General features: G+C 44.1%; 1 long non-coding RNA gene across 1 annotated transcript; it reads right to left on the bottom strand.

The window, feature by feature from the left end:
* Positions 1 to 261: 261 nt before the first annotated feature.
* LOC142741690 (uncharacterized) lies at positions 262 to 11,873 on the bottom strand. The gene is made up of 2 exons (XR_012881242.1): positions 11,668 to 11,873; positions 262 to 428 (listed from the first exon to the last, which is right to left on the bottom strand). It is a non-coding gene; the product is annotated as an uncharacterized LOC142741690 (long non-coding RNA).
* Positions 11,874 to 12,443: the final 570 nt, after the last annotated feature.

Below are 12,443 nucleotides of genomic sequence, written 5' to 3'. Positions count from 1 at the left end.
AGTCAACATCCTGGTTCCTTGACCGGATGGACTTGAACAATTTCCATTACAATGATAAATTTACTGGGGGCATAGACTTTCCTGATAGAAGGAAGACTGATTCTTTCATCTCAGCATGGATTTTTGGACAGTCCTTTAAATCAAATCCGCTCAACTTGCACAGATGGTTCACCAGCAAAGTCACAAAGGTGACAATCTTGGCACTGATAAAATTCACAGCTAACAGGCAGGGGAATATCACAATCCCTGCAGCTACAGTGCTTTCAATTTGAGGTTGTTTTTCTTTAAAAAAAAAAAACACAGCTGGGGCTTCAGACAGATCTCTGTGACACAGCGGGCATGCTGCAATATGTCTGGAGTATATTGCTCCTTCTCTAGCAGGCGGCTTCTTCTGCTGAGGAGCTTCTTCCAATCTCGGTCACCAGAACCTGTTGAAGATATTTAAGAAATAGATTAGAAATTTATACCAAGAAAGAATTTGATTTTACAGAAAATAAGTATAAAATAAAGTGAGATCTGCACTTAATGGGGCAGCGCAGCCCGAGGTCCAGTTTATGCAAATGTGCACAAATTCCCACAGACACCCCAAAAACTTGTGGAAAGTCTTCCGAGAAGAGTGGAGGCTGTTATAGCCGCAAAAGGCACCAACTCCCTGTTCATTGTCCTGGTTTTAGAATGGGATGTCCAACAAACTCCTATAGCTGTGATGAGCAGGGGCCGTATAGTGTAATCCCCACAATGTTGCACACGGAGGGATCATACATTCTTATTGGGACTCCATGTAGTCCTGTGCACATAATGCAATAAGTCTATGCTCACACCTGATCCTATGGCTTTACTGCTTTCCTTTAAAGGGGACAGTTTGTGGCAAGAAATAATACACCCTTCTCACATGGAGGGTAAATGCCAAATATCCCTTAACTTTTACTCATAAGGAGTGACCCCAAGCTCTGTTAGGTGGTGGAGGGAGTTGAAATCACACATGGAATAAATGATGGAAGTTGAGGAGGGGTCTTTTAATAAATACTATATGTGCCTACATTATTGACAGGGAGACAGTACTATCTGTGTCTAAATAATTAACAAGAAAAGACAAGGAGGTAGTACTATCTACATGGATATATAAAGTCTACACGCCCCTGTTACAATGCCGGGTTTTTGTCATGTCAAAAAAAATCAGTCCAAGAGGAGTAATTTCAGAACTTTTTCCACCTTTAATGTGACCCATAATCTGTACAATTCCATTGAAAAACAAACTGAAATCATTTATAGGGGAAAAATAAAAAACAAAACTATAATAATGTGGTTACATAAGTGTGAACACCCTCTTATAATTGGGGATGTGGTTGTGTTCAGAATTAGCCAATCACATTTAAACTCATGTTAAATAGTAGTCAGTACTCAGTTGCCATCATTTATAGTGATTCTGAGTATAAAGTTGAGCTCTTCTATTAGGATTTCCTGATATTTTCTTTGTTGCATGTGACAGTAAAAGCCGTGGTCCATAAAGAGCTTACACCACATCAAAGGGATCTGATTGTTGAAAGGCCTCAGTCAGGAGAAGGGTACCAAAGAATTTCCAAGGCATTAGATATACCATGGAACACAGTGAAGACGTCATCAAGAAGTGGACTACATTTGGCACAACAGTGACATTACCAAGAATGGAACGTCCCTCAAAACTTGATGAAAAGACAAGAAGAAAATATTGTCCGGGAGGCTACCGAGAGGCCAACGGCAACATTTTAAGCTGCAGGACTTTCTGGCAGGTTCTGGTTGTGTAGTGCATGTGACAACAATCTCCCGTATTCCTCATATGTCTGGGCTGTGGGGGAGGGTGGCAAGACGGAAGCCTTTTCTAACAAAGAAAAATAACCAAGCCCGGCCATATTTTACAAAGACCTACATCAAGTCTGACAAAAGCATGGGGGAAACGTGTAAATCTCTGATGAGACCGAGGTTGAACTATTTGGCCATAACTCCAAAAGATATTTTTGTCCCAAAGCCAACACTTCACATCACCAAAAGAACCCCATACCCACAGTGAAGCACAGCGGAGGCAGCGTCATGGAGCACGGCGGGGGCAGCGTCTTGGAGCACGGCGGGGGCAGCGTCATGGAGCACGGCGGGGGCAGCGTCATGGAGCACGGCGGAGGCAGCGTCATGGAGCACGGTGGAGGCAGCGTTATGCTTTGGGGGATGTATTTCTGCAGCTGGAACTGGGGCTTTTAGTCAAGTTGGAGGGAAGTCTGAACCGTTCCAAACATCAGTCAATATTGGCACAAAACCTGCAGCCTCTGCTAAAAGATGAAGAGGAATTTCACCTTTCAGCACGACAACGATCCAGAGCAACAAAAGAAGACCATCAGCCAGAGACCAGACCTGAATCCCATTGAAAATCTGTGGGGTGACCTGAAGAGGACGTACACAGGAGATGCCACCGCTATCTGACAGATTTGGAGGCTTTTGCAAGGAAGAGTGGGCAACAATTGCCAAGTCAAAATGTGCCATGCTGATTAGTATTAGTTTAAGGGTGTGCATATTTATGCAACCACATCATTTTTTATTTTTCCACCCTAAAAGATTTCAGTTTGTTTCTCAATACAAATGTACAGATTATGGGTCACATTAAAGGTGGAAAAAGTGCTAAAATGATTCATCTTGGACTGATTTTGTAACATGCCAAAAACCTGGAATTTTAACAGGGGTGTGAAGACTTTTTATATCTACTGTATATCTTCATCATTGGCAGGGAGGTAATACTATCTATATCTACATAATTTACAGGGAGGCAGTACTATCTATGCCTACATAATTTACAAGAAAAGACAGGGAGGTAGTACTATCTATATCTTCACCTTGTGCTGTCACAGATTGGAAACGTTTCTTTCATCCATCTGGATAGCGCAGGTTTTGTGGCTTTATTGTCCATATTACTGCCCGCACACTGTAGAACCAAAACTTCCGATTTTATAACATCACAAGATCTATCCAGGAAGGTACTTATAGCTCTCGATGTCCAGAGGATGAGGCAGTATATTGTTTTCCGCAGAATGGGAGGTAGAAAAAATCTGTCAAAACAATTTCCGAATTGACATTGACAGAAGCGACTTTAGGTAAAAACCTGGCACGGTTTTCAAAATGACAGAGTCTGGGAGGATTTACAGAGACGGCTCTTTAGGACAGCAACGAAGTTCACCAATTCTTCCTGAAGAAGCTCGAGAAATCAGAAACCGTGTCCTGTAGGCAAGAAATGTTATGTCCACTTTTGGTTGAGACGGAGGAGTGGAGAGGAAATTCAGAACCAATGATAAATTCCACGAGGGAGCAGGAGAGAACGGCTGGAGTTTATTAAGGCCCTTTTGGAGAACTTCCCTTCTAGCTGGGTGTTGATAGCTGTAATGTACACTTTAAGGGTGTTAGGGATCAGATTTTTCTTAAAACCTTGTTGCAAAAACTCTGGGAAAATTAAGATTTTCTAAGGCTGTGCCATTAGAAATTAAAAAAAGAAAAAGTTGTTCCTTTTAAATAAGTATGGTTTCTTGGATAGGATCGATCTGCCCATCTGGGCTCTTATTACTGTGGAATTCATGTGATCTTCTGGGACCATATCAATTTGTATGGACTATATGTCATAATTGGATTATTCTTTGGAATAAAAAGTTCTATATAAGAACAGTACTGCACCTGTAAATGGAGAACTATATACAAATTGCCAAAATGGCTCTGAGGAAGTCCCAGCTGGGATGAAACGCGTCAGCCTACTGATTTTAATTCATCACGGGCGTGATTGACGTCACCACGCTGTTTATCTGCCATATGTATTCGCGTACTGCACTAACAGGTCTCGGAGATATTTGGAGACACTCCATTTGGCGAGACAAGCCATGACCTAGGCAGAACCGCCAGAACTTTCCTGGCTAGGTAACCCCGATCCTGAATGTGACCGTTGGTCTTCTGCTGACCGACACTGAACAGGGAAGAGCTTATTGTTCCGACCTGAAAGACGGGATTAAAGGGAATGTGTCGCTAGAAATTTTTTTTTTTTTTCCAGTTAAATAGTTAGTATATAAATGATTACACATTGTTTTCATTTTTTCACAAGTCAGGAATTATTATAAATTAGATTCTAATTTATAAAACATTTCCATGTGCTGGTCACTAGAGGGAGCAATTCCCAAAATTGCCGCATTGGCATGTGGTAAAGCAACCTCATTGCTTTATGCTGCAAATTTGGGGTAGACACACTCGCTCTAGTGTCCTCACACAATCCCCCTCCTTTATCCTGGCTAGTGCCAGGAGAAAGGAGGGGGTTGAATGTTCAAACCTCCTACACTGTGTGCCGCCATTTTCTGAGCGAATGCACAGTGTAGGAGGATTCGATACAGTGGTAATCAGACAGTATAACACGAACATAATACACACATCACATACACAAACATAACTTACCTGCTGCTGCCTCCGCTCCCAATCCTTGCGTCTGCGCTGCCTTGAACATATGGCCGGAAGCCGCGACCGGAAGTAGTCCTCTTACTGTCCGGCAGCAGCTTCCGGTCCACATGAAAATGGCGCCGGATGTCGCTCTACCAAAGACCTTCCTTTTGGTCTGTGTGGGAGCGGCGCACGCTATAGTGAATGGAACGGCTCCCGTTCGCATTCACTATGGGGATGTATGTGCCGTATTCCATCTCTGTATGTGTTGTTAATCGACACATACAAAGATGAAAAAAAAAATGGCAGCCCCCATAGAGAAGTAAAAGAAAAAAGTAAAAAGTACAACACAAATAAATAAAATTTATTTTAATGACACTCTAAAAGCAAAAACATATTAAAAAAATAATTTTTGTGACACCTTCCCTTTAAAGGACCAGTGTCACGAAAAAAAAAATTTTTAGACCAATTTGCTTTTAGTGTTTTATTAAACATTTTTTTATTTATTTGTGTGTTACTTTTTTCTATTTTTACACTTTTTCTTCCCTATGGGGCTGCCATTTTTTTTTCATCTCTGTATGTGTCGATTAACGACACATACAGACATGGAATACGGCACATACAGTCCCATAGTGACTGCGAACGGGGCCCGTTCCATCCACTATGCTGTACGCCGTCTGTGTGGGAACGGCGCATGCGCCGCTCCCACACAGTCCAAATAGAACTGTGCGACGTCCGGCGCCATTTTACTGTGGACCGGAAGTCGCGGCCGGACAGTAAGATTACTACTTCCGGTCGCGGCTTCCGGACTTGTGCACTTGGAGCAGAGGTAGCAGACGGAGCGGATGGACCGGAGGGAGCGGCGGCGACTGGAGCAGGTAAGTTAGGTCTGTGTATGTACGTGTTTTACTGTGTGTTTACTACTGTATGTAAACCTACTACACTATGTGTTAGCTCAAAAAATGGCGACACACAGTGTAGGAGGTTTGACCGTTCAATCCCCTCGTTTCTCCCGGCACTAGCCAGGATAAAGGAGGGGGGGATGCTGAGAGCTCACTAGAGCGAGGGATTTTTCTCAAATTTTGCAGCATAAAGTAATGTGGTTGCTTTACCACATGCAATGCTGCAATTTTGGGAATTGCTCCATCTAGTGACCAGTGCTGGGAAATATTATAAATTAGAATCTAATTTACAATATTTCCTGACAAGTGAAAAAAATAAAAAAATTAAACAATTAGTGTGTAGGTGATTAAACATTGTTCTAACTAAAAAAAAAATATACATTTTTTCTAGCGACACCTTCCCTTTAAGGGTTTCTCTGGTCAAACAGAAGCTCCACATTTGACCAAGTAGTAGTGAATAATACACTCAGGATTCGGCTTATCCAGGATCTTTTGGACTGAATTTTCATCTGGGGCCCCGGAAGATCTTCAAATAGAAGAGTAGACTCTCTATAAAGTCCTTTTTCTTTTATTTGCCTATCGGGTCTGGAAACCTTGCAGATAAATAATCCATCGTATGGGGGACTATTTTCAAATATATTCCTTCTGGTAAACTACTGTGCATATATTGTAGTCGTGATTATATCAGGTCCTTGTGCTCTGCTGTTCTTACCTGGCCAGGTACTTTGGCGGTTTTAAATTCACCTTTGTTTGGTATTGTCCGGGGAAATGGTTATCATACATTTTAGAATTTGATCAAATCGGGATTCAATGTAATATTGTCATAACCCGGTGAGTGCTGCTTTTTGTCTTTTTCCATCTTTAATCTGGATGGCACCGTGTGGGTTTTCTTACATTGACTGTTAATTGGATATTTTGGTAGTTTTTTTATACGTGCTATTAGAAGTTTCAGCGGCAGCAGAGGAAATACATCTGTATGAGGAGAGGTTCTGCTCTTCTGTCATGTCTGACCTCAGGGCTGACTCTTCTGAGGGAAAAACTTTTTTTAGAAAGTTTTTCAGCGGGTAAGACGACCTTTGGAGTTGATTCCCTGGAGGAAGAGTCCGGTTGTAGATTCACAGCAACTTCTATTCGGAGTCCCTCTATATTCTGCTGCTTATCTGTTTTTCCCCAGAATGAATGGGAAACACTTTCTTTAGATAATAGAAAAGTCTGAATAATCTTCATCCGTCTGACCCGTGTGTTACCGGCCTTGAGCAGAGGGGGAATGTTATCGTTATAATCTGCCGCTGTTCTGTCATCTGAATCATCAGACAAAACTTCTCCGCCAGACAGTAAAACAGAAGATTCAGTCTGAGCCGCGGGTTTACAATGTCTACGGCCAAAGACTTCTGAACCAAAAAATACATGATTTTGCCTCAGTTTGAGGAGGGGGTTTCTCCAAGTTTTCATATGTAATTCCCAATCACTGGGCATAGGCTGGTGCCACGACGCACATTGTATCATCCGAATTTTCTTTTCCCTGAAGGAATGGTTCCAGGAGAGGACAAAACAAAAACAGAACTGCTGAGGTTCAGCTGGAGGAAATAAAGATTCCAAGCGGGAACCAAACCGCAACCCGAGTTCGCTTCAGCAGTGCGGGCGCAGCATCCTCATCCACTCCCTGGCTTATATAGTGAGAGTTACATCACCTGCCCTGCGGGGGAGACACTTACAACGTACACCCTGTAAAATTATCACTAAAATCAATATGTGGGTTCCTCAAAGAAACAAGTAGTTGCAGCGTACATCCCGTGATGCAAAACCGAAAGAGACGGCTTTACCAGAGCCCGGGAGACACTGTGCCGCTGCGACACGTACTGGCGATGGACGTCACTTCTGGTGTGACACCGCGCGGAGCCTGAATGTGGCAACTTGCTGGAAGCTGCGATACAGCGTGTGACGCCCGGTCGCTCGTCCCACAGCATGGCACACAAGACGGAGGTGAAAACAAAGTGGCAATACTTACCATAGGAATAGAAGTTACCCGGCTGATGTGTATCAAAGTGTAGACACCATAAGCCAGGTAACTATATACATGCCAGGGGACAGCCAGGGACTGTACACAGCCATGTGTAGTCAGGAGGGACAGGGACATTCTCTAGACACAGCGCCAAGTCTACGCTTTATCATGAAATGAAGAACTTCCTATTCAACAAGAAGAGAAAGAAATAGGTCTGGTCCTGGGGGTTACTCTGAAGAGACTTGATGGGTTCATCATTTCATTTACTGCCTATTTTTCCTCTCTTCAATCCACACTCGTCCTACGGATATTAACCCATCATGTGCTGCAGTAGGAAGTTCAGGAACTGTCTGTACCTACATCATTTACAGGCAGAGACGGCGGCAGTACTACCTGTACCTTCATTATTTAGAGAGAGACAGAGAGGCAGTACTATCTGTACCTACATCATTTACAGGAAGAGACAGGGAGGCGGTACTATCTGTACCTACATCATTTATAGGGGGGGGACAGGGAGGCAGTACTATCTGTACCTACATCATTTACAGGAAGAGACAGGGAGGCAGTACTATCTGTACCTACATCATTTATAGGGGGGAGACAGGGAGGCAGTACTATCTGTACCTACATCATTTATAGGGGGGAGGCAGTACTATCTACCTACATCATTTATAGGGGGGAGACAGGGAGGCAGTACTATCTGTACCTACATCATTTACAGGAAGAGACAGGGAGGCAGTACTATCTGTACCTACATCATTTATAGGGGGGGGAGACAGGGAGGCAGTACTATCTGTACCTACATCATTTATAGGGGGGGGAGACAGGGAGGCAGTACTATCTGTACCTACATCGTTTACAGGAAGAGACAGGGAGGCAGTACTATCTGTACCTACACCATTTATAGGGGGGAGGCAGTACTATCTACCTACATCCTTTATAGGGGGGAGACAGGGAGGCAGTACTATCTGTACCTACATCATTTACAGGAAGAGACGGAGGCAGTACTATCTGTACCTACATCATTTACAGGAAGAGACAGGCAGTACTATCTGTACCTACATCATTTACAGGAAGAGACAGGGAGGCAGTACTATCTGTACCTACATCATTTACAGGAAGAGACGGCGGCAGTACTATCTGTACCTACATCATTTACAGGAAAAGACGGAGGTAGTACTATCTGTACCTACATCATTTATAGGGGGGAGGCAATACTATCTGTACCTACATCGTTTACAGGAAGAGACAGGGAGGCAGTACTATCTGTACCTACACCATTTATAGGGGGGAGGTAGTACTATCTACCTACATCATTTATAGGGGGGAGGTAGTACTATCTACCTACATCATTTATAGGGGGGAGGCAGTACTATCTGTACCTACATCGTTTACAGGAAGAGACAGAGAGGCAGTACTATCTGTACCTACATCATTTACAGGAAGAGACAGGGAGGCAGTACTATCTGTACCTACATCATTTATAGGGGGGGGAGGCAGTACTATCTGTACCTACATCATTTACAGAAAGACGGAGGCAGTACTATCTGTACCTACATCATTTATAGGGGGGGAGACAGGGAGGCAGTACTCTCTGTACCTACATAGTTTACAGGAAGAGACAGGGAGGCAGTACTATCTGTACCTACATCATTTACAGGAAGAGACAGGTAGGCAGTACTATCTGTACCTACATCATTTATAGGGGGAGACAGGGAGGCAGTACTATCTACATCATTTATAGGGGGAGGCAGTACTATCTGTACCTACATCATTTATAGGGGGGGACAGAAAGGAAGGATTATCGATGACTATATATTTCTTAGGCTGCGTTCACCTCACTGTCGCTTTCCGCTGAGGGGTTCTGTCGGGGCTTTCCGTTCACTTCGCTATTGATTCAGTCTAAAACAACGTAACCCTGTCACAACGGTGACAGACGGAAACCATTAGCTATGTCTCCGTCACCAATGATGTCAATGGTGAGGGAAATGGGAGCTTAGGTTTCCGTTTAGACATTAACCCGATGGAACCCCTCAACGGAAGGGCAACGGTGATGTGAACAGGCTCTTAGCGAGACACAGAGGCAGTACTATCTGTACCTACATCATTTACAGGAAGAGACGGCGGCAGTACTATCTGTACCTTCATTATTTAGAGGGAGTCTACATCATTGACAGGAAGGCAGTACTAACTTTACCTACATATTTTACAAGAAAGCAGTACTATCTGTTTCTACAATATTTATAGGGAGAGACCGTATTATATGAATACATCATTGTACCTTTATTATTTACAGAAAGAGAAACTACTATAATACCTACATTATTTACAGGGACAGACTGGGAGGCAGTAATATCTGTACCTACATGATTTACAGGGAGGCAATACTATCTGTGCCTATATCATTTACACGGAGGCAGTACTATCTGAATCGACATAACTTAAAGAGAGGCATTGCTATCTGTACCGACAATATTTACCGGTAGAGACAGGAAGGCAGTACTAGCTGTACCTTCATTATTTACAGGAGACGGAAACAGTCAAGTCTGTATCTACATCATTTACAGGGAGAGACATGGAGGCAGTACTATCTCTACTTGCAACATTTACTGGGAGAGAAAAGGAGAAAGTATATACCTATATAATTTATAGGGAGGCAGAACTATCAGTACCTACATCATTTATACGGAGACAAGGAGGCAGTACTATCTGTATCTACATCATTTATACGGAGACAGGGAGGCGGTACTATCTGTATCTACATCATTTATACGGAGACAGGGAGGCAGTACTATCTGTATCTACATCATTTATACGGAGACAGGGAGGCGGTACTATCTGTATCGACATCATTTATACGGAGACAGGGATGCAGTACTATCTGTACCTACATCATTTATACGGAGACAGGGATGCAGTACTATCTGTACCTATATCATTTATACGGAGACAGGGAGGCAGTACTATCTGTACCTACATCATTTATACGGAGACAGGGAGGCAGTACTATCTGTACCTACATCATTTATACGGAGACAGGGAGGCAGTACTATCTGTTTCTACAATATTTATAGGGAGAGACCGTATTATATGAATACATCATTGTACCTTTATTATTTACAGAAAGAGAAACTACTAGAATACCTACATTATTTACAGGGACAGACTGGGAGGCAGTAATATCTGTACCTACATGATTTACAGGGAGGCAGTACTATCTGTACCTATATCATTTATACGGAGGCAGTACTATCTGTATCTCCATCATTTACAAGGAGACAGGGAGGCAGTACTATCTGTACCTACATCATTTATACGGAGACAGGGAGGCAGTACTATCTGTACCTACATCATTTATACGGAGACAGGGAGGCAGTACTATCTGTACCTACATCATTTATACGGAGACAGGGATGCAGTACTATCTGTACCTATATCATTTAAACGGAGACAGGGAGGCAGTACTATCTAAGTATCTGTCCATGATATGGATGCAACACCAGGACTTCCAACTTGACAAAGCCATCGGGGTGGTCATCGTGCGGTCTCCCGGGCTATTGCTAGGCAGCGGTCTCCTGGGCTGTTGCTAGGCAGCGGTCTCCCGGGCTGTTGCTAGGCAGCGGTCTCCCGGGCTGTTGCTAGGCAGCGGTCTCCTGGGCTGTTGCTAGGCAGCGGTCTCCTGGGCTGTTGCTAGGCAGCGGTCTCCCGGGCTGTTGCTAGGCAGCGGTCTCCTGGGCTGTTGCTAGGCAGCGGTCTCCTGGGCTGTTGCTAGGCAGCGGTCTCCCGGGCTGTTGCTAGGCAGCGGTCTCCCGCCATTATAAGTGTACGTGATCGCCAACAGTCAGGTACGGGGTTAGAGGATTAAATAATTGGGGAAATAAACAACCACCACCATTTTCCAATAAGAAGCCTCCATCCGCCCCAATGGGGATCGGCAGCCCTTAAATTCGATGGAATCGCTCACCTACAGGATCCGCCCACCGCGACACACAACCGAGAGGCGGCTTTTGTTATTTTATATTAAAGGGGTTAATCCGGTAATAACAAATGATCAGCTATCCACTGGATGAGGGGACCCCGACCGAACCCCACCCGCAAGACGGCAGCCAGTGAATGGGGCGATGTCTATCGCACTGTACTCGACCGCCGCGACATTCAGCCCTGCTGGCGGCAGCTACTCCGGACCACCGTTCTGGGGGTCAGTTGGGGTCTCAGTGTTTGGACCCCAGTGGCCGAGCAGTTATTGGCCATGCCGTGGATATATCAATATAAATGAACGCCCCTCTGATACAGGCGATCATGTCCGCGGTGCTGTGAGGAGAAGCCGCTTACCACAGGAAAGGCGGGAACCGACCTGACTGGCGGAGCTCAGCTTATATACACACTCCGCCCTGAAGCCCCGCCTACTCTCTGTCGCCAGCATGCGGCAGCCATGTTCTCGGAGCCCAGTGCAGGGAGCTGGTGACGGAAGTGACGTCATGGAGCGGAAGTAACTCGGGACACGTGGTTTACATGTGAGAGCGGAGCCGGGACGATGAAGTATTCCTATAAGGTAAGAAGAGCCGGCAGTGTACGAGACTTCACACCCGTGCACCCCGTCCTGCCCCCCCAACCGTGCACCCCGTCCTGACATCTCACCCCAAATGTGCGCCCCGTCCAAAACGTTTTGCCACATAATAAATTAATCTTATGTACCTCACATTCTATATATACTGTACTGAGAGGATGACTATATATATGCACATACTGTACTGCGAGGGTGACTATATATATGTATACTGTACTGAGGGTGACTATATATGTATACTGTACTGAGAGGGTGACTATATATATATGTATACTGTACTGAGGGTGACTATATATATATATGTATACTGTACTGAGAGGGTGACTATATGTGTGTGTATATATATGTATACTGTACTGAGAGGGTGACTATATATATGTATACTGTACTGAGGGTGACTATATATATGTATACTGTACTGAGGGTGACTATATATATGTATACTGTACTGAGAGGGTGACTATATATATGTATACTGTACTGAGGGTGACTATATATATATGTATACTGTACTGAGAGGGTGACTATATATATGTATACT

The sequence above is a fragment of the Rhinoderma darwinii genome, chromosome 2 (assembly GCF_050947455.1).
Source record: "Rhinoderma darwinii isolate aRhiDar2 chromosome 2, aRhiDar2.hap1, whole genome shotgun sequence".
NCBI lineage: Eukaryota > Metazoa > Chordata > Amphibia > Anura > Rhinodermatidae > Rhinoderma > Rhinoderma darwinii.
The sequence above is the reverse complement of the archived record's forward strand: the minus strand, read 5'-3'. Positions and strand labels throughout refer to the sequence as shown.